This window comes from Ascaphus truei, chromosome 6 (genome assembly GCF_040206685.1).
Source record: "Ascaphus truei isolate aAscTru1 chromosome 6, aAscTru1.hap1, whole genome shotgun sequence".
In the NCBI taxonomy this organism is placed as follows: domain Eukaryota; kingdom Metazoa; phylum Chordata; class Amphibia; order Anura; family Ascaphidae; genus Ascaphus; species Ascaphus truei.
Genome location: NC_134488.1, coordinates 112,751,297 through 112,774,514, shown reverse-complemented (window position 1 = coordinate 112,774,514; position 23,218 = coordinate 112,751,297). Strand labels below are relative to the sequence as shown.

General features: G+C 44.1%; 1 protein-coding gene across 4 annotated transcripts in view; it reads right to left on the bottom strand.

Annotated features, from left to right (window-relative positions):
* The window catches only part of LOC142497681 (ephrin type-B receptor 2), a 266,775-nt gene that overhangs the window by 202,663 nt on the left and 40,894 nt on the right, over positions 1 to 23,218 (bottom strand). The gene's annotated exons all lie outside the window — the stretch shown is intronic.

Sequence of the window (23,218 nt, the reverse complement as noted above, 5' to 3'; positions counted from 1 at the left end):
TCCTGTAAACATCTCCCTGCTTTGCACTTGTTACTTATTCATGCAGCATGCTCTAGCTAGCTGGATAGAGTAACTGCAAAGACAGCACATTCAAGGTAATGATCAAGTATACTGTTGACTTTAATCAAGAGGGCCTTGAAATGCTTTGCTGCTGGTCTTTCGTAAATGCAGTGGGAAAGCAACTCTGCATACTCAGCCATGCTCCTGCTCACGTGTCGAGATGACCTTCAGATAGTTAAACTCGTTTATAAAGATCTCACTTACAATTCGGCATTACATTTTGAATAACGCTGTCCCAAAGTGTACTTTTCTTGTGTAATCCCTGAGCAGGTGTATATTATGGCCCATAAACCTGATCCTAGAATGTAAGCTCCCCGGAGCAGGGACTCCTCTTCCAAAATGTTACTTTTATGTCTGAAGCACTTATTCCCATAATCTGTTTTTTGTATTATTTGTTATTTATATGATTGTCACATGTATTACTAATGTGAAACGCTATGTACACTAATGGCGCTATATAAATAAAGACATACATACATACATCCACCCTTGTCTTCAGGACAGAACTATTTATTTGTGAACACTACACTAAGAAAACTAAAATTTATATCAGTACTAGCTGAGAGACCCGGCGTTGCCCGGGATGCGCGTGCGGTGCGTGTGACGTGTCTGAGGGCGTGTGGGTGAGTGTGTGTTTGTGCGTGGCTGATGGCGTGTGTGCGTGCTGGTTGTGGTAGAAAGGGAGTGTTGGCATGCACGTGGTATTTAGCATTATATTAAGTGTAGTGTGTGTGTGACCACGGTGAAGGGGAGGTGCATTTGCAGTGTTGAGGGTGTTGTGGGTGTAGGGGATTGTTGATTTGTTGTTGTGTGTGGCGTATCAGCACAGGAGGGTTGGTTGTGTGTGTGGATGAGGTAGTGTTGTGTTGGTGAGTGTTGTGTGGGTGTCTGTGTTTTGTGTGTGTGGGGGAGAGATGAGTGTTTGTGCAATAAATGACACAGACGGCTCCATTTTAATTGTGTTCCAAATATATTTTATTTAAAGAAGAGGTGAGTTTAATGACCACGGTGAAGGGGAGGTGCGTTTCCAGTGGTGAGGGTGTTGTGGGTGTAGGGGATTGTTGATTTCTTGTTGTGTGTGGCGTATCAGCACAGGAGGGTTGGTTGTGTGTGTGGATGAGGTAGTGTTATGTTGGTGAGTGTTGTGTGGGTGTGTGGGTGTGTGGGTGAGATGAGTGTTTGTGCAATAAATGACACAGAAGGCTCCATTTTAATTGTGTTCCAAATATATTTTATTTAAAGAAGAGGTGAGTATTGGTGGGAGTTGTGTTTCCAGCGGAGGGGGTGTGTTGGTGTAGACGTTTCAGACGTTGACATTTTGATTGTATTGAGTGTGGGTTTGGGGGGGGGATGTGGTTTTGGGGGGGGGATGTGGGCTGGGGGGGGGGAATGTGTGTGCTCTGGGGGGGATGTTGTGCGTACGTGTAAATTTGGATTGTATTGAGTGTGTGTTTGGGGGGGGAGGTGTTTTGGGGGGAGGGGGATGTGATTTGTGGGGGGGTGGGGATGTGGCCTCGGGGGTGGGGGGGATGTGGGCTTTGGGGGGGTGTGGTGATGTGGGGAGGGGTGGGGGGGGTTTAATGCTGGGTGTGTGTGTTGCGGCCACAGGAGGAGCTCCGTGCGGTGGGCGTTGGAGAGGTGAGGATCAGACAGCGATGTTGCCTGGGGGGGGGGGGTTAATGTTGGGATCACAGAGCGCTGTTGCCTCGGGGTGGGGGGGGGTGGTGGTGGGGGGGTTAATGTTGGGATCACACAGCGCTGTTGCCTGGGGGGGTGGGGGGGTTGATGTTGGGATCACACAGCGCTGTTGCCTCGGGGGGAGTGAGGGGGGGTTAATGTTGGTTCTGTGTGGTGTGATCTCCGGAGGAGCTGCGGCCACGTGCGGTGTCTGTTGGTGATGTGAGGATCACACAGCGCTGTTGCCTCGGGGGGTGGTGGGGGGTGGTGGGGGGGGGTTAATGTTGGGATCACAGAGCGCTGTTGCCTCGGGGTGGGGGGGGTGGGGTTAATGTTGGGATCACACAGCGCTGTTGCCTCGGGGGGGGGTGGGGGGGTTAATGTTGGGATCACACAGCGCTGTTGCCTCGGGGGGGGGGGGTGGGGAGGGTTAATGTTGGGATCACAGAGCGCTGTTGCCTCGGGGGTGGGGGAGGTTAATGTTGGGATCACACAGCGCTGTTGCCTCGGGGGGGGGGTGGTTAATGTTGGTTCTGTGTGGTGTGATCTCCGGAGGAGCTGCGGCCACGTGCGGTGTCCGTTGGTGATGTGAGGATCACGCAGCGCTGCTGCCTCGGGGGGGGGGTGCGGTGTCCATTGGAGAGATGAGGATGAGACAGTGCGGTGAGGTGAAGGTGAGGTGTGTTCGCAGTGTAGGCCGTAAGAGGCGGTGTGAGCGTGCGGTGTGTGTGGTGTTGTGTGAGGGTGTGGAATGTTGCAGTGCTGAAAGCAATAAGACTGTGTATCTGATTGTGCAGTTCTGTCGTGGTAGCAGGCGGTCAGGGTTTTCTGGGTTGAGAGCAGTGAGGGTTAGTTGCAAATCTCTCAGAGCAGTGAGGGTTAGGTGCTGGCAAGCGTTCCAAAGCTCAGTGAGTGAGTGGTGGGAGAGTGTGTCAGTGGTGTAGGTCAGTGAGGGGTGGGACAGTGTGGCAGTGGTGTTGGCCGCAGACCAATGAGAGTTGTGCGGGGGCGGACCGCAGACCAATGAGAGGTGTGCGGGGGCGGGCATGGCCTGAGGTGGAGTGACAGGCCAAACGTGCAATCAGATAGTCCGTAGGGACACAGGAAGATGCAGACAGGCATACAGTGCTTTCACTAATATATAATAAGATTGGGATTAATAATAGTAACAGGGCCGGCCCGTCCATTAGGCGAACCTACGCGGTCGCCTAGGGTGCAAAGGTCTGAGGGGTGCATTAATAATAATTAATATTTTGTCCTCTTATTATTCTTTATCTTTTTTTATTATTATTTCTCTTTTTTTTGTCCGGTATTGTGGCGCCCTATTATTTTTATTTTGCGTCACGCTGGTGTGAGGATGCACCCCCTGCAGCCCCGATAGCTACGCCACTGCTTATTTTATTGTTTTGAGGGCAAATTTTAAGTTTCGCCTAGGGCGCATGAAACCCTTGCGCCGGCCATGGTAACAAGTATTCAGGCTCCTTGGACTAAGCGTCTACATAGTTTTCCTATGGCCAAGACCAGCAATGGCCACATGCACAAATGTGGCTGTGCCTGGCAAACAAGAAATGTATAAGGAAAGAAGAAATAATATGGCGGGGTGGGGGATGTGAGATTTCCAGACAGTTCACAAAGTATATCTTCTGAAAGGGTAACTGATGCTGGGAACATCCCTATAACGAGACAACATGGGAGAGAAACACGGGAACCTAAGCATTAGCAGTGAGAATAAATGTAGGTACACTGGATACAGCCCTACAAAATGTAGGTAGACGGGGAATAAAAGCTGGTCCACAGTCTTTATCTGCCATCATCCAAGAATTTAAATAAGACAGATATCACCATGACTTCAAGTCCCAAAGGAGCAGTCCCACAAGACAAAAAATGTAAACAACTTGACTTTTTAAAGAAGGATTTAAACAACATTCAAGTGAAAATCAAATGTATGGATCTCCTATCGGAAAATAAATGTTTTTATTTTCAATAATAATTCTCCAATCCTTAACATTCACTTAATTCATCCAGTCTAATACGACTTTGCACATAAAGCTATTACGGATTCACTTCCACCTCTCACTCCACGAAGACAAAGAAAACAAACAAGGTATGTGTTAAAAGGTGCAATTTGTGATACTCAATTTTATAAATGGACATTTTGTTCATGTGGCATTTCAACAAGCCTTTTATTTTAATGCTGGAGATTGACAATGATCTGTGGTTTTGTTTTTTGGGAGGTATTTCTGGGGGGTTTCCCCTAGGATGTCGTAGTATTGAATTTGTGCGATTTCAACCGAGAACTATAAATACATAAAAGCAGAGAACCTAGTGCTTTTATTTCATTACTTTTTTCTGAAAAGCATGTTTGACCTTACATCCAATAAGGCAGGAGTGGCCAACTCCAGTCCTCAAGGGCCACCAACAGGTCAGGTTTGAAGGATATCCCTGCTTCAGCACAGGTGGCTAAATCAGTGTCTCAGTCTTTGACTGCACCACCTGTGCTGAAGCAGGGATATCCCTAATACCTGGTCTCTGTTGGTGGGACTGGAGTTGGCCACCCTTGCAATAGGGGATTTGTGACATTCTGACAGACAGTTTGTTGAGGTTTAACGTTAATTAAAAAACATAGGTAATATTAGCCACAATTCAAGGCACTGCCTCTGTTGTAATTGGGTAATTGAGTTGTTGACATAACCCCATGGTACAGCTCACATCCACTCCATACAAAGTGTCTCCTCAGTGGGTTTCTAAGGGTTATCCCCTGGTCACCCAGCTCTTGGAGTGATTGATTGCTCTTTTGGTGACTTCTGACAGTCAGAAACCTTATAGTCAAGCAGGACACAGGAGATGGGACTTGAATTAGTTCCTACACTAAGCAGAAAAGGGATATTGAAGAATTGGATAACAACAAACTTGTATTCTTTGTTATTTATTTCTTTTTAAACAGCGGCATAGTGTAGAACAATGCACAATAAATGTTCAAGGATCTTACAAACCTAGGGCAATTAAGGTACATGGAGATTACATAATGTATAACAAACAGTTTATATTTTTTGTAAATGGGACTTGCCCAAGGACATCAGCCTTTTGCCCTCTCAAGCATATTCCCCAGTCCCTCCACCCCCCATTGGCTGTCAGTTGGGTGTTCAACGTTCCTCTAGCAGCATACTAGAATTTCTCCACGTCTGTATGGTTCATGTCCTTGGTCACCTTAATTCTTTTGAAATGACTATGGTCTCTAATGTCTATTCATTAAAGCATGCGTCCTCAAATATTGGCTCTGGTTGTGGGTGACTCTGTCCTACAATATTGGTACAAATAAAAAGCACACAAATGGAGTCAAAGCATTATTATCTGAATTCATCCCCGGGAATACAGTCAACATCTTTGATCTCAAACTGTGCTCCTGGTGATTAATTAATATGATCTCGTTTTGACTCAATTTGGGTGTGCTAGTTTAATACCAATACCATGATTCACTTTAACCTAGTAACCGTGATCTATGGGAGTAATCTATAGTAATCCACAGGAGTGTTTTTCAACTATTGTTTTGGACTCCCTGTTTTTCTATATTTAAAAATAGATAATTATGTATTTTGCATTGTTCTGACAGTGTACGTAGCCTGATTATTTCAGGCGCATGGCATTGCTACAGCGAGAATCATGAAGTCTCATTTTTAATCCATGAAACCTCCCCTCTTCGCCCCTAGCAGGGAATAAGCTTCGACCGCTACACATGCTCTCCAACAGCGCACACTCACTTCTAGCACAAATGTTTTCTGTGTGAGAGTGACTTATGTCCAAAGTGACTTAGTTCCATCCGTAAATTATGTGGTGTCTGGATTATAGGCAAATATGAAAAAGAACCCCAAATTAAGAAGAAAAACATGCAGAAGCTTGTTACTCTGCTTTCAAGTCAGCGGTTACCTGCATTTTTTTCTCAGCGCATAAAATATAGCTATGGTCACGAGCCCCTTTATGTCTTTAAAAAGCAGAGCTCATGAAAATACTCTTCTCTCTGTAGTTTCTAACCCCCATCCCCCCCCCCCCCCTCAATTTTGCATGCATAGAAAGTCATTCATCAATGTCCCGGGAATGCACAGACACTAAAAATTAAACAACTTCAATCATTTTTTTGTGCACGCTGTGAAACATTTGAATCTGATTTTGGAGCAAAAAAAAACAAAACAAAACAAAACTTCGAGGCCACTCATCACTTTACTATTACAAAGCCGTTAAAGGTGTAGTCCAACTTAGAACCGGGGTAAACAAATGTCAATAATAGGTTTAATAAATGAAATGAATGCTGGTGTCATGCTTTTCTTAATCCCTTCAGTGCCCTGTTGACAAACAGCGTACGTCACAAAAAGTGTCACCGCCGAGGTGACGTGGGCTGCATGTCACGGACTTCTTCTGCTCCTTTTGTAGGGGCCGTTTGCCTCCAGTGCTCCGTGGCCAGAGGAGGTGGCAGAACCCTCTGCCACTGACGGTGTTAAAGTACAAATATTTGTTTACTAAAGTGCAGATTAAATGAATATTGGGATTCTGACCCGTTACACAAATTACATTTCGTCCTATTTTTGCTTTACTTACATTTGCTATTAAAAATATATATATATATATATATATATATATATATATATATATATTTAAATATATATTTGTGCGAAAGCTCGCACAAATAAAAGCATTTCGTTAGCCACAGAACGGTATCATCTATTTATTTTTTGATTATATATATATACACACACATATATATATATATATATGTTCTCCTGTACACTAATAAACGGCTTAAACAGTAAAGGCTGAACAAATAGCATAACCCAGCTTCCAAATCGCATGTCAAAGTTTAACCTCCTGGAACTTTAGGGCTTAATACTTTACAGGTGAAATTACTCTTGGAAACATATGCTAAATATCACTTCTCGAAATTCTCTACACATCACAAATCACTTAATCTTCATGTTTGTGTTATATCAGTGAAATGTCTCCGTGCACATTATTTAACACTATAAGGCTATAATCGAGTTATCTTTAAGCATACCTCAGATGCTGCCCATATGTCAAGTCTCTTTTCTCTCCTCCTCTCAAGTTCTTAAACACAAAAAAACACAGCAAGCAGACCAACTAGTGACACTAATTTATGAGTGTTTATGGGAGAAAGAAGGAGAACTACTGTAGCCATCTTTAGTGTAACTGTGACCCACTGACACTGCATTATATGGGCTTCATTCATAAAATAATAATTCATTACAGCAACGGGCAGACTAGCGAGCAGAAATTACTACCACTGTTTTATGGCTAAACCCACCAAAACACAGCACGTGCACTCCAGTGGGTTAACCGCACATGCTTCTTAATATCAGCGACCGAGTTCGGTGACATGCTACTTTTAACACCAGTTCCGGCTATGCAAAATCCAAGGTCCTCAAGAGAAATGCAATGATGTTGAGAACCAGAACACGCACTGGTTATAGAGAACAAGAAATGGTTCAAAATCTCATGATAACACGGAATAAATAATAAAAAATCTCATTATTTTTAGGGATACGCCTTAAGTGTTTTTTTTTCCCTCAGAGGACTTTGTTTAAAAGGGTTCTTGCATCCAAGTCGTCACCTTTACTTTTTACTTGTAATCCTGAAATCACGAGACAGGGTAACATCCACCTTATTTTGGATATACTCCAATAATCTGTATTTTTGGGTGGCCCAAGACATAGCCACAACATCGTTGGGCTCTGGCACTCCAGGGGCTTCATGATATAGTGGGTCCGCCACGCCCGCAGAGTGGCCATTTTCTAGCCGAGATCGCGACCTGTAATGCAGGAAATTGGAAAAGAACTCTTCTTCCGTATCCAGGTTAAAGGTCACCGCGATCACGATTGCTGTGATCGCGGTTTGACGAAGAAGCTGTGGCCCCTCTCGTATCCAAAAGGGTTAAATTATTTAAAATTGTGAATTTTCTAATGTTTTTTTTTACTACTTGAACTTTTAAAAATTCTAACAGCATAATTCATTGTTTAAAAAAAATAATATATATATATATATATAGTTATACGTTACCGTTCCAAGGATTGGTAAACAAGAGACAGCACTCAATGTTGAAAATCAAAGTGTCTGACTATATATATATATATATATATATATTTATATATATATATATATATATATATATATATATATATATATAAAAACATGTTTTTACTGTAATTAGGAGCAAATGTACTTCAAACACAATTATTTAAGGTAAAAGAAGTTTAGAAGAGTTTTTAGGAGGCCCTTTTAACATATTTGCTGTAACTAGCTGCAGGCCCAAATGAGAAGTAAAGCGGTTATTTAGCACTTTTTGCAGTTGCTTTGGGAACAAAATCGGGTATAAACCAACTAGTTGGCGGTTAAATATCCAAAAAAAAACAAAAAATGGAGCACTATTCATTCAGAAGACTGAAAACCGAATTAGCCCATTAAATTCACACTTGTGTTCCGCCCAGAACCGTCAAATATCACTTATTTGGGTCCTTAGACCTTTAACAGTTATGGGGAACGACGGCAGTGTGAAGAAAGGAAGAATCAGCCCTGAACAAGGAAATGTTAAACCGACACTTTTTATTGGATCATTCTGTGTTGGAGGAGAACTGTGTGATACAATGGGGTTTGTGGATATAGTGAGAGAACAGCTGGGTGAAAGGCCTAACAATTTTTTTAGGGTCTCTAAAAAAAGCTAGTAAAGCACTGGGTCCCGGCAGCAATGAAAAGGTTACCATGCACATTAGTACTGTATTAATAGACACAGTCAGTCTGTCCAGCCAGCAGGCCTGCTCTAAAACATTGCCTGCCCCAGTAATTATTACGCCACGTCAGTTATTTTCTGCTTGATTAAAATCGGATTGGCTGCTAGCGGGCTGCACAGCGCCAATAAGCATTTCCTTGAAAGCTCCCTGCAGAAAGGTTAAATCAGGGTGTGCATTTGTCAACTCGCGTGCTAACAGGAGGGGGTGAGGGGAAGGTTCGTGAACAAAAGAACGAGGAGAGGACATTCTTAAAGAGAGGGAAACCCACGTAGATTTGGGTGGCATTAAAGGATCACTTGTTAGATTGTGAGCTCTGCGGAATAGGATCTCCCCTTTTGTAGTGTTTCCAATTTATATACATGGCACTTTCCCCTGTACCGACATAGTGAATGTACCCTATTAGTTGATGCACTGCATACTGCAAAGCACTAAGAGGCTTCTTCTGTGTCATCCAAAGTGGCCGTTTGAGCCATTGTCAGACGAAACTCCCAACTGACCTATGATGAATTTCAGCCGAAAATGGCAATCGCCCCTTTGGCTGATATAGAATGAGTCCCTAAGTATGTGTTCTGCTCCGCATAAGAATATAATGCAAGTACTACTCAACACCTGGGATGTCTACAACATTTTGGGCTACAACCTCCAGTAAGTGATGTTCCAAAATGCCGTACTGTACAAGTAAGGCCGAGTCCACGGTCCCTGCTGGCGTGCTGAGGCGCGCTGAGGCGCAGGGAAAGCGGGTGCTTTCCCTGGCCTTGCGGTTGCTTACCGCAAGCGCTCTCAGCAGCCGTCAGGGGGCGGTCCGGGGGCGGGCGCGTCACTGGCCGGGGGCGGGCCAGTGACGTCACGGAGCTGGTTCGCCCTCATTGGGCGAACCGCTCACGTGACCGGCCTGTCTCGCCGGCAAGCGGGGGAATTTTAAATTCCCCCAAGACCTGCGCTTCCGCAAGCGCGCGTAAGCGCAGGTGAGCCCCTACTAAAGCCGCTCTAATTGCGGCTGTAGGGGCTCAGTGCTGAGCGGGAGCGCGCCTCAGCGCGCTTCCGCCAGCAAGCAAGTAACATGGCCGAGGCCTTAGAATGAATAGGCCATAAGACGTCTTATGGCAGTGGTCTCAAACTCCAGTCCTCAACGGCCACCAACAGGCCAGCTTTTATGGATATCCCTGCTTCAGCACAGGTGGCTCAATCAGTGGTTCGGTCGGACTGAGCCACTGATTGAGCCCCCTGTGCTGAAGCAAGGATATCCGTAAAAGCTGGCCTGTTGGTGGCCCTTGAGGACTGGAGTTTGAGACCACTGCCTTAGGGGTTAGCCCCCGTCATTGTCTGGAGCTAGCGTTGAGGACTATACATGGGGAAAGATGAAACATTTCTAATGTCAATCAGCACCATTACAATACCCAGCAAGAATCAAGAATTTCCTTGCCACCCTCTCCTCAAACAACAGTCCTATTTCACAACTCAAAGACGAAAGACAAAAGACAAAAGCAAGATTGCGTCGTGTCGGAGTCTGCCAATATTTCTACCCTTCAGAAGTTTAGTTTCTTTAAGTCTTTTAAAGTAGACAAGAGAATCACACAAAAGTTACTTGACACACGTTGGTCTATAGCACACTTGGCTTTATTCCCCCTCCAAAACAGTAGACAATGACAATCTTATAACCGTCAGACACATCTTACACCACTCTAGTCTTAGCAGTCAGTCTCCAAAGTAGGAAATACCTTCCTGTCAGGTCCCACTATACCCTGGGGGGGAAGAACACAGTTCCTTCCCATGAGCCAATCAAAGTATTCAGAGAATCCTATAATTTCCTAATGTCGGAATAGCATGGGGAACAAAAATTGAAGTCTCCTTTCCCCCTAGGGCAAGAGCGACTAGCCGCTACACAATAGCTTTATTCTAATGTCAATTTTTGCTAACAGTGTGCCATTGTGTTTTGTGCGTATTACACTCTGGTGCCCGGAAGAAGTGGTGTTCTTTTAACAGTCACTGTATTGATAGCAAGGTGAGGTAAGAAAACAGAATAAATCTAAGCCATTCTGCCAGGCTTCATAATCTACTCTTATTGAAGGGAGCACGCTCTCTTACAGCCATTTAGTACAAGTCAGTGGGACAGGTTTCACTACACAATGGCACAAAAGGCACAAGGACTGAAGCCAGCTGCTTCTGCTTCTTCCTTTAATGCAGTGATGCAACATTGTGCTTATAAAGGGAAAACTGAAACGTTATAGAAGTTGACATTTTAAATGGGGCCTGCATGAGTACCTACCTTTACCAACCCATGTAATACAATGGCATTTGTCATACACACGGTGCAATTCTTTACATTCAAAACTTGGGACCTAACAAACAGACCACAAAGTGCTACTACCCAAAGGCAACCTCCAGTCCGGAAATAGAGTGCTCGTATTAACGCTGTTGCTGCCAGAGGGGACTAGCAATGCGTTATGAAAACAGCAGAAAGGGTTAAGATGCCATGAAAATACAATCGTAGGTCACATCTCGACACAATGAAGAAGATACATGTATATTGGAAACAAACTATTTCCACGGCGCTGTCTTTGAAGTGGAAGGACCTAATTCAAGACTCCTTGTGGCCTCGGGCAAACACCTTTATTTCTCTGCGCCTACGGAACAAACAAAAAAAGAAGGATCTGGCAAGCTCAGAGCAGGGTTTTATTGCGCCTGTAAAACTGGAGGTACAAAGTGAAAAAGGAATTATTAATTAGGCATATCATGCTTAGCTCCAACCTACTGAATTCTCTGTCTCATTGCCCTGCTCTCTGGTTTTACTGCGCATAGCCACTCGTGTGCAGAGAAAAGGAAATTGACTGCATGTCCAGCAGAGCCGACAGGTCGTGGTAACAGCCTGAGGATCCTTCCTCTTGGCAGAGACAGGACTCCGCTACACAGCCCCCCGAAAAGAGGAAAATAACCAGCGCTGCTGGGGTGTTATGCCGGCCAACAACACCTGTTAAAGAAAACCCACACTCGGCTAATGCTAGAGCTATTATAACTTCAGACACATGCAAACAGCTGTGCCCTAGACACAACAATAAACCCTTATAGCTGCAATACGACTGGAGCGCAGGGTGAGACATGCACCTAGAATCCCCTCCGTGGGTTTTCCTGCAGCAGCGGGATGTGCGGATCCAGGGTCACGATAAACACAGATCAGGAAATTAAATTGTTAAGTGGGAGAGTGAAGGAGTCAAAAGACAAATACTTAAATATTTTCCCCTCTTCCCCCCCCCCCCCTCCAAAAGGATTACCAAGAACATTGCTCCTAGATTCTAGGACCTAGAAGACGTTGTATTTCTGCATTAGGTACCTTCTGGGATGAATATTACTAATAATAGTAGTGATGTGTTTAAGGTTTATTAAAGCTGCAGTTCTCCCCCCCCCCCCCCTTCCCCCAATCACATATTTCCAAAGTGAGCTGCATGTGATGGCCATTAACCTCGTCAGTGCTCTGACGTACGCGGTGCCTCAATAATAGGGTCAACCCCAGGGGCCCTTCTGACGTACCCCATAGGTTTTTTTTGTGGTTTTTTTAGGGTAGAGGGTCCGTCCCCTCCCAGTCACATCTGGCCCGACCAGAAACAGCATCACGTGATCGTTATGAAGAGCAGTCACGTGACGCGGAGGTCCGGGACGGTCCGTGGCCATAGAAATGGCTCGGACCCTCCAGCACTGAAAGGGTTCAAGCAAATGACCAGATTTTCATTTTATTTCTTTTTTTAACTAAGGCCCATATTCGTCAGTAGTTGTCTCCATGGCAACTTCTAGTGTTTATTCTCACTTTCCTCACCCTACCAGGCAGCACAGAATTATTTGCCATGGGGACTACAAAGGCTCTTATCTCCCAAGATACAGTTTAATAAAGGTGTACTAATGTCGCTAGGTGCGAGGGGCTTAGGTTTAGAATTGAGCTAAATTTGAGGGAAATAAAATACACAATAAAAAAATTATTGAATTAAAAAATAAAAAATTCACTGAACGACAAAAAAACTATAGCGGGGGGGGAAAAATCCCAGATATCCTGCTATAATCTTAAATAAACACACAGGTGGAACGGCAAAATTACGCAGGATCCAGAAAAAAAAACGATTGGGGCAATGCAAAGGAACACATGGAAGCAAATATGTCACGTTGAGCCATTTTTCTCATTCATCTTTAAAAATGGTTCAAGAGCATTATTTTCTATTAAAGTAATTGCCAGTCATTTTAGCCCTTCTCCCAAAATCTGCAAATAAACATTAAATGTCCCTGGGGTAAAACCGTATGAAAAAGGGATCAATCAAACATGCGTAGAAGGCATCAAACGTTTTGCTGGTCACGGGTACTGCGAATAACTCCCTCCTTATTGTGCCCGTGGTGTTTGAGAATGCGATGGAATTAGAAGCTGCAGACTGTTTGGTCTACAGCCCTGATTCAACGGCTGTCTTCCCCTTGTTTGGGAAGATTTCAACTCCTCTGAATGTGCTCTTTGAAAGCACAGAGAAGACGGGCGTATTCACGGAACATCAAAGCAGCAAAACATGTAGCACTGCGCAATTTACAGCAGCAGTCCAAGCTGCCGTTTAATCATTTTTTGTTTCCTTTAATATATGTGCATCAATACAATCCACACAATGATAAGGAATTAGCCAAGTTGCCGATCGAACGGCGAAGATTCGGCTCTGGGGTTCACTAAATGGCGGTCAGTGCAGCAGAAGAGGACCAAAGACACAAAGTTCTGTGAGGAAGATCATGTGGCCAGGCAGTCACTAGATACAATTGGTGCACTGCTAGAGAGGGCAGGGATCAAAAAGGGGTGTGCCAGAGCCTGTTTCAGAAGAGTAGGGGGATGTGACTTTGTAAATGGTTGCTATAGAAACAGAAAATGTTTGTTACATTATAATACATTAAACATTTCAGAGTTGTTTTTTTTTTTTTTTTTAAATGCTCCAAGTATTTTCTCCTAGTACAGAACTGATTAAAAAAAAAAAACAAAAAAAAAAAAAAAACAGGTGTAGGATATTGCTTGGTCTGCAGCTTTAAAAAAAAGAAACACCATATTTTATCACGTTGGAAGCTGGGGGTCCCTTCTTCCAGAGATACTTGGCTCCATATACGTGCCGCTATCTGCAGCCAGAGAACTTGTGGGTCTAAAGAAATGGTGGTGTTTATAATGTCCCGCGTCACGTTGGCCAATAGGAAGCCGTGATGTCGTCCCTTGCGGAATCCTATCGGCCCACGTGATCGGGGGGCTTTAAACTTAGGACAGTGACTGAGACCCACTGTGGAGGTGAGTATATCTGGAAGCATGTGGTCTCAGAAGCTAAAATGAACACATTTCAGCTGGAGACCCCCTGGTTCAATTCTGTAATAAAAAAAAGAAAAAGAAAGAAAAAAAAATCGCACAGTGCTGCATGTTCAGCTGCTTTAAAATGGGACTCGTTAGTGAAAGAGGATGAGGAGAACTTAATAGTACCGGTCTGCCTCTGTAACATGGGGCAATAGCAACGGGGTCAACACTGTGCTAGGTTTACCAGGGGTCATTATGGGCCATTAACGATTGCTAATGGCTACAACCATTTACTGACTAATCCTCAATCTTGGTGCTGCCAGGGGTCCCACAATGAAATGATGGCATAGGCCGGATCCCCCTCTTACAACAAAGGGGTTCTTCACAAATAGTATATGCCGTTTGTGTTACATGCCCTATTGTGTTTGTTGTAGTTACAGTTGTGCTTTCAGCGCTCAACGTGCAGAGCTCCGTGTTCCTTTGTCTACATCCTGCACCGAAGGTTAAAACCTGCAGAGAGATGATCGGCAGCGGCAAGTCGATAACTGATGACAACTTGCTTTCTCTATACATTTTTATGTTTTTACTATATATTTGTATAGCTTTACTGTATATTTAAATCAACTTCTCACATGCACGAGGTCTGATAAATGTTTTTATCTGAGCAAATTTATCACCACTCTTATAGAGTCAATATTTATGTGTGTGCGTGTTTGCAGCATCTGCTGTTGTGAAGAGGAGATGGTCTGTTTTTGATATGCCTGAAAGCTCAATTTCGCTGCCGCTTTCATCTCATAGCAATAGTCCCTCGCAGAATTAGGACTCAGTGTTTTTAGATGTGAACTAAATGTAGGGAGTGATCCAAGTATTGATATTAAGTTTTCTGAAAACAAAGAGCCACTACTTTTTATTACATACTAATCTACATCTCGCTTTCCAATGTATTCCTTGCTCTACTTCAGGGGGGGAGGGGGGAGGGGTGTTAAGGAACTGTATAATTACATTCTGAAATTCTGCCGAACCCCAACCCTCTCTAATAGCGTGTCTGAGATCAGATGCATTGTAAGGAACCCCAACCCTCTCTAATAGCGCGTCTGAGATCAGATGCATTGTAAGGAACCCCAACCCTCTCTAATAGTGCGTCTGAGATCAGATGCATTGTAAGGAACCCCAACCCTCTCTAATAGTGTGCCTGAAATCAGATGTATTGCTAGGAACCCCAACCCTCAGTAATAGCACCTCTGAGATCTTCGACTGAGCCACCTGTGCTGAAGCAGAGATATCCTTAAAACCTGACCCGTTGGTGGCCTTTGAGGACTGGAGTTGGCCACTCCTGTCCTTCACTGAAGCTTGTTATGGCAATATTAGTAGCAGTGGTCTCTGACCATCACATTTAGGACTTTGAACACTTACAAATAAAAATATTTGAAAAAAAACACAACATTCAAACCATTTAGCGGCAAGAAAAATTAAATAATCTGGCGAGTGCAAGCAGCCCATGACATAGGCCAATGGTTTTTTTTTTTTTAAACTTTTTTTGGTTAAGGAACCCTATAATTATATTGTGACATTCTGAGGAACCCCAACCCTCTCTAATAGCGCATCTGAGATCAGATGCATTGTAAGGAACCCCAACCCTCTCTAATAGCGCGTCTGGGATCAGATGCATTGTAAGGAACCCCAACCCTCTCTAATAGTGTGTCTGGGATCAGATGCATTGTAAGGAACCCCAACCCTCTCTAATAGTGTGTCTGAGATCAGATGCATTGTAAATTCTTCTGTATTTGGTACCATTTTAAATTACCTGGAGATTGCAGGGAACCCACCGGTTCCTAGGAACCCCTGTTCGAAAAACACTGACCTAGGCAACTGCTGCACTACGTGATGATAACCTCCTAAGGGCTGCGGCTCGGCCAATCACAGAAAGCCCGGCTAAGCTGCAGCTGCTCCTTTCATTTCCCGCACGTATATTTTTATGCGCTGAGCTTATGAATTTAATACCCCTCTCCAACCCTGTAGCCATTGAACCAGAAATGCCAGTTTATGCCCCCTTCGCCTGACACCGGTGCTAATTTGGAATGAATTTACAGCTTCACTTCACACCCAATTATAACGGCTTCTGCAGTCTGCCAGGAACTCCACCCAGCTTCCAATTATAAACCCTCCCTCCGAGATCACAGTCATCACACTCAGCTCTTCTTCCGCCTCCCCAATTACCCCTCTGACCGTGTCATTAGTCTGGCAGGGGGGGCTTTCCTCCACCTCATAATCAGGAGCATTGCATCATTACTGTATGGGCAGAAAATACACCATTTACGGGGCAGAGTGCAAAACAAAACAGCTTCTTTGCTGGTGCGCTGACCCCCGGTTTGGCCCTTGGGTTTTCAAAGCCTTGCTTTGCTAACAGAGTTGGGTTACCTTCTAGTAAAAAAGCATCACGGGTCAGTTCTGCAACTACAATGGTTGCCAAACAATGACTGTATCCTGGGAGAGTGTCCTGTGGTAAAGGCCCTGAACTAAAAAGTGCTTGGTCTGACCTTCTCAACTTGTATTCCCTCTGATATTAACAGAGTAATACTGAAAATGTCCATTGGCAACAGCAGCAGTGTCATTTACTGTGCAGCTTCAAGCCAAGCTGACAAGGATGGGCTGCTGTGAAATGCGAGTATGAAACCGTGCAGTAGACCTGGCGCTCTTTAGTAAATGTCACAAGGACCGACAGCCAATGTCACCAGCTCCACTGATCTGAGAGACAAAAAAAGGCTCAGACAGAACAGGGAGACGTTATTTACATTATTATTATTATTTGGGCCGAGGTTAGGTGGGTTCCGCAGATACAAGATCCCTGTAACACAGATCACAGGACTATAAAAGGGAGCCACCATACTGCAATCTGAACCCTTTAACCCTTTTGTCACTGAAAGGTTTCCCATACAAACAGTGGGCTAAAATTTGACGCTGTGACCTGCATTTATTCTACCAGGGTGGTCTCCAAAACGACTCCTGATTGCAGCAAGGGACAGCACTGCAGACAAACTATCAAACCATCATGAGCCTCTCCATCATAGCCCTGCAGGAGCAAATTAAATGTTTTTTTGGGTGGGGGTCAGATCCCCCTGCTTCACTAGTTCCAGCCCCCATGTAGCCATGTTTCTCATAGAAAATTAAGATACCTACATCTGTCTGAGACAGGAGTGGCCAACTCCAGTCCTTAAGGGCCACCAACAGGTCAGGTTTTAAGGCTATCCCTGCTTCAGCACTGTAGGCTCAATACCCTGTACTGAATCAGGGATATCCTTAAAACCTAACCTGTTGGTGGCCCCTGAGAACTGGAGTTGGCCACCCCTTGGCTAAGACAAGAACATATTTCTATATACCGTGCAGCTTCCCCAAACGTTACAGTGTGTGGCTGTTTCATTAAGGTCTCAACACTGGTTAATAAATGTAGAGGAAATGACCATTCTGTGGTCCCACCACCAGAAGGCCGTCTGTGAACGCTTCATTTCGGAGAGTGATCTCCCCATTTAGTTTAGCTGTCTGACCTGAGATTGATATGCAATACTTCTCGGCACTGAGCTAATTGCACATCACGTTATAGCCCTGTAAACACATAGCACTGTAAACACAGTAATAATTGTAATTATTCACACAGCTGGGAGAAACATATCATCTCAACTAAAATACATCCTTTCCTCACCAAACAAATAAATGATCGGGTGAATACAGCCCTGCAAACAGATCTTAATGAGTTAAGCACAAACAAATAAAGGAAACAAGATGATTAGGTCATCAATTCTTAAAACATTTTGGGGATCTATTAAGATTTACATTCGGGGGGTGGGGAGGGGGGTACCTATTTAGATGTGGTAAGAATTTGGCGTTTATTATCATTTATTTATTTAAATGGGAAGACTGTGCGGAAATCTGTTGACCCATTCTGGAACACATCTGTGGTTAAAGGTGCAGTGCCACTTAGGAACACATTGGAAAGGTCATGTCACACACACAGCATGTCAATGTTTCCATTGAAGGGCAATACCCCTACTGAGCACAGAACAGAAACGCTGCAGTGATTACAATGCTGTAATAACCACAGCTGTGGTGGCCATATTAAGGAATCCCTAAAAACATCCCAGAAATTCGACAAAACTCTTGGTTGATTTCACCACCTATAACATTAATAAGATGGGGGGGGGGGGGGGGGAGTATATGAAATATATTTAAGCATATGCGCCAGATAAACTGCTCCTTTAATGCAAAATCTATTCTAAAAATAAATTGTGCATACCGCATTACAGGGCGAGAGAGTAAGAACACAGCCCTCCTCCAAAACATTATTAGAGGTGTCCAATGACTACACCTGTTCCCCTCCCATGCAGCATGTACCTGATCCTGCCTAATAACATCTGTCTGGGGAAGTGCTGCCGCATGCTGCCACAGGGCAGACCTGGCAATGATATGTTTCTCCAGCCTAACTTCAACCCTTTCGCTGCTGACAGCTCCTGCAACGTAGGGCGATCAAATGGTTAAAGGGGCACTCCAATCAATGGCATGGAGAGGTGCGGCTCAATCGGATGAATCTGGCGAAAATCAAATAAGATTAACAAATCGCCCTTCTCCGTCCGCCATTGTCCAGGTGTAAATGAAAAACAGGAAAGCGTTCTTACTTTCAAAACGGAAAAAAAAAAACATACAGAAGGGATTGCGGGTTTTTTGGGCGCATCAAATCGCTTACGTCTTCACCTGAATCGGATCTATTAACGGCCATTAGTTCAATTTAGCCCTATGTATTTTACGCAATATTTGATGTGAGAATGAACTTTGCACATTGCTGCATAATGCAGCCTGCCCATTTTTTATGGGGGATAGATAAATGTTTTTGCAGACCATGAATTGCATCTTTAAACGTAACCCTTTTATTTATAAGGTCTACCTATAAAATGCTAGTTTACCTATAAACAGGTTACAAGCCTCTTCCATCAGTGTAGGGGTGAAAAGACGGGACGTGGGGGGGGGGAATTGAAAGGTTTACAGAAAGAAAAATAAATACATAAATAAAAGCGTATCCCGCTAGCCGCTGATAATAATATTGACACTGAAGGCCTCGGGTTTCGTGAGTGCCAGCGTTACAAATCCCAGTTTCTTTCCCACAGAGGCATTACCATAAACGCAGCCTAATGTACTGCTTAACAGTAAATAAAATATCCTAGAGAATAAATTGTAGCTTTTGCACGAAAGAGTCACAGCCCTCCTTGAATGGACAAAAACCCTCCTTTACATATCAGAAAAATAGCCCCATTGTCTCTTTTGTCTGCCCTGTTTTGCATTGTTTTTGCCTAAATCCGTTGAGGCAAATGGGAAATGGAGGAGGATTGAGCTGGGTGGCCTTAACAAGCTTTGTTCACAGGTGTCACCCCTCCAGCAAACCTATATCTGGTCTTTTCTACATCTTGTGAACCTCTCGATTCCGCATCTAGACTCTGCAGGCCGCACCTATTCTTTCTGGGCTACATCTCTCTCTGAGCTCCTTCCCCTCCTCGCTCTAAACACCTCTCTCTGTCTCCATCCTCCCCTCCTGATCACTTGGTCCCGTCCCCCAGCAAAATCCTTCCACTGAACAAGTGGATGGCACATCTCTCTCCCCTCCCCCTCCTCTCTTCTATGTGAACAGCCTTCTTTGGGTCTCCCTGGGGGGCTTTATCCAACCTCTGTTAATAAAATGCAAATCGCTTTATCCATTGCCCCCGAGTGCATGGATGGCTTTGTGTACGCCTTCCATTTATCTGTAGCATTCACCCTGGGAATACTGATGTTTTCACTCCATCAAGGCAGAGAGGATTCCCTCTGCCATTCATCACGCACACATTCTCTCCTGCTTATACTAGTGTGGCTATCAAGGTCTAATGAACCCAATGGGCGAGGTATGTGGATTCTAAACTATTCATTCAATAGTTCTGATTAGAACTATGCGGGCCTGTAACCCCGTCGTTGCCAGAGGTGTCTGCCACACACTGCTCTTGCAATGAAAAGGTCAATACTGTGAATAAGTAAACCGGTCTTAAACACGTGTTAAACGGTCCAAATAAAACAGCAAGTTGTGTCTCCAGCGCGCTATTCCTCGTTTTCGCTGATGGTGAGGATGCACTTTAGCGAGCAGTTAAATGATTTACCATATGCCTATCAGCACTACTCTGAATGCCACCCTGGCAAACACCAGCGGTAAGGCAACCTACATGGCATTCCCTTTCTCAATCATGCGAAACCAATGCAAACTGATGCAGCAATTGCACAGGCAAGGAAGTGTTTAAATGAATATATTTGTATTAATATGCATCTGTTGGGCTGGTAGTGCCTGAAAGAGGCCTGCACCAATAGATCCATACATGGGGAAGATCATGCATTTCAAATGAAGCTTTGAGTTGCCCTACAGGACGTGACTGCCGGTTTGGAATGTGTCTCATCTCGTGGCGGCCACTTTGCACGGAGCCTGTAGCTCATTTAGAGGGCTAATTGCCACCCCCAGCAAAAGACCTGGGAACAAGTCAGCCACTTAATCTCCAAAGCCTTTTATGGGGCATGGAGCTGTGGCGCTGACTAGGTCCCTTGTCTATTTTAGGAATGGGTACAAATGGTCAGGTGCAGAAGAATCCTGCATACAAAGGAGTGTATTTCTCGCTCTATCTGCTGTACCAGACAATAGATTTTCTCCCTCCTCCTGCAGTCTTCTAATCTTAAAGTAGATCTTCTTTAAACAGGGAGGGAAAAGCACAACATGTTTGGTATGTGGCAATGTCTAAAGAGAAAGACTAAATGCCACTCCAGAATGATGAAAGGCTCAGTGTGTAAACATGTGGGATGGGGATGGAAAAGACTACAAACCAATATCAAGGGCCTTGACCTTTTATGAATGTAAAATGCAGCGTTCCCTTTCAGCTCACTATATTGGAGTAGCAATAAAATAACAAAAAAAGGCTCTCACCCATGTAAACACATTATCGGTAATGTTTTCCAAATATGTCTCGCTGTGCAATGACAACATAACCACTGGCAATGTATTATTCCACTGCCTATGAAAGAACCATAAAGGACATAACAATATGTGCGTGTGTATGTATATATGTGTGTGTGCATGAGAAAGAGAAAAAAAAGAGAGACAGAGAGGAGGGGAAAAAAAGAGAAAAAGAGAGAGGAAAAAAGAGAAAGAAACAGAGAGAAAGAAAGAAACAGAAAGAAAGAGAGAGAGCGACAGAGAGAAAAGAGAGAGACAGAAAGAGAGAGAGAAACAGAGAGAAAGAGAGACAGACAGACACAGAGAGAGAGAGAGAGAGAGAGAGAGAGAGAGAGAAAAGAGACAGAAAGAGAGAGAAACAGAGAGAAAGAGAGACAGAGAGAGAGAGAGAAAGAGAGAGAGTAAGAGACAGAGATAAAGAGAGATGTTCTCATTTTCATTTATGCTGAAGTTAGTGTGTGTGTGCGTGTGCGTGTGCGCGCGTAACAAACAGGAGGAGAAGATATCCTATATGCATGGATGTGTTCCCCAAGACTTTCTGATGACAAGACCTGGTCAAGAGACCCAGCATTGGAAAATAAAATGCACCAATATGTAACATCACTCGTGCATGTGTTAAGCACACTAGGGCTATTAGGCCAAAAAAAAAGAAAAGCCCTTTTAAAGCTGCAGTTCAGTCTATATCCTGCATGTGTGTTTTTTTTAATAAATCAGTTCTGTAGTAAGAAAAAATACTTTTAGCATTTTCGGTTTTTAAAAAAACAACTTTGAAAGACCAATTTTCTTGTATTCTATTTTAACAAGCATTTGCTAAGGCACTGCCCCTTCATGGCCTGTCACAAACCCAGGCACACCCCTTTGTCAGCACTGCCCTCCCTCTCTCTAAACGTGCACTAGCATCTGGTCACATGATCTTGGTCACATGATCTTCCTCATACAGTAGTACATTCAAGGAAGCTGGAGAAAAGGGATCAGCCATGCATAGCAGCTCGGATAGGCGATTTCAAACTTATTACAGTGTTTATTCCATTCATTGCACGTGTATATAATGTAAAATTGTAATAATTCCATTTATAGCAAACGTGTATATGTGAATATTATTTAGATGTATATGTATGTTACTGAAATGTGGAGTGAGTGTGTAGGTAAATACACACAATACACTTCCACTGCATATATATATATATATATATATATATATATATATATATATATATATATATATATATATTATATATATATATATATATATATATATATATATATTATATATATTATATATGTATGTATATGTGAAGTTATGTGAGTAAAAAAGTGACAAAAACCCTCCATAGCAAGGCAAATAGCAAATGGAAATATTACTGTATGCTCATTTGTATGTATATATATATTTATATACACACACACTTCAAATACGGATAGTGATTCACGTAAATGATATATATATTCACTTTCTGGGAGTATAAGAGTGACTGTCCTGTTGTTCCTTTTTTTGTATCCATCATTGAATGGTATGCACCCTCTCTTTACGTTTATTTTATACTAGCTGAGAGACCCGGCGTTGCCCGGGATGTAATGTTCCCGCTCCTCTCTCTCTCCTCACCCCTCCCCCTCTCTCTGTTTGTCCCCCATTCACATCAATCCAGTTCCCCCCCTCCCTCCTTTACAGCTTCATGCAGTGTGTGTGCGTCAGTCATTGTGTGTGCGTCAGTCAGTCAGTGTGTGTGCGCGCGCGTCAGTGAGTCTGACGCAGAAACACAAACACACACACAGACTGACTGACGCACACACACACACAGTCAGTGTGTGCGTGTGTGTGTGCCTCAGTCAGTCAGTGTGTGCGTGCGGCAGTCAGTCAGTCATTCAGTCAGTGTGTGGGTGTGGGGGTGTGCGCGCGCGCGCGTCAGTAAGTGTGTGTGTGTCAGTCAGTGTGTGTGTGTGTGTCAGTCAGTGTGTGTCAGTCAGTGTGTGTGTGTCAGTGTGTGTGTGTGTCAGTGTGTGTGTGTGTGTATCAGTGTCAGTGTGTGTGTGTGTCAGTGTATGTGTGTGTGTGTACCATTCATTGTGTGTGTGTGCGCGCGCGCGTCAGTCTGTGTGTGTGCGCGCGTGGGTGTGGGGGTGTGCGCGCGTGCGTCAGTCAGTGTGTGTGTGTGTTTGTTTGTGTCAGTGTGTGTGTGTGTGTGTGTCAGTGTGTGTGTGTGTGTGTGTGTGTGTGTGCAGCAGTCAGTGGGTGTGTGTGCAGCAGTCAGTGTGTGTGTGTGTGTGTGCGCGCGTCAGTCTGTGTATGTGTGCGTGTGGCTGTGAGGGGTTGTGTGCATGCGGCTGTGAGGGGTTGTGTGCGTGCGTCAGTATGTATGTGTGTGTGTCAGTCAGTGCGTCAATCAGTCAGTGTGT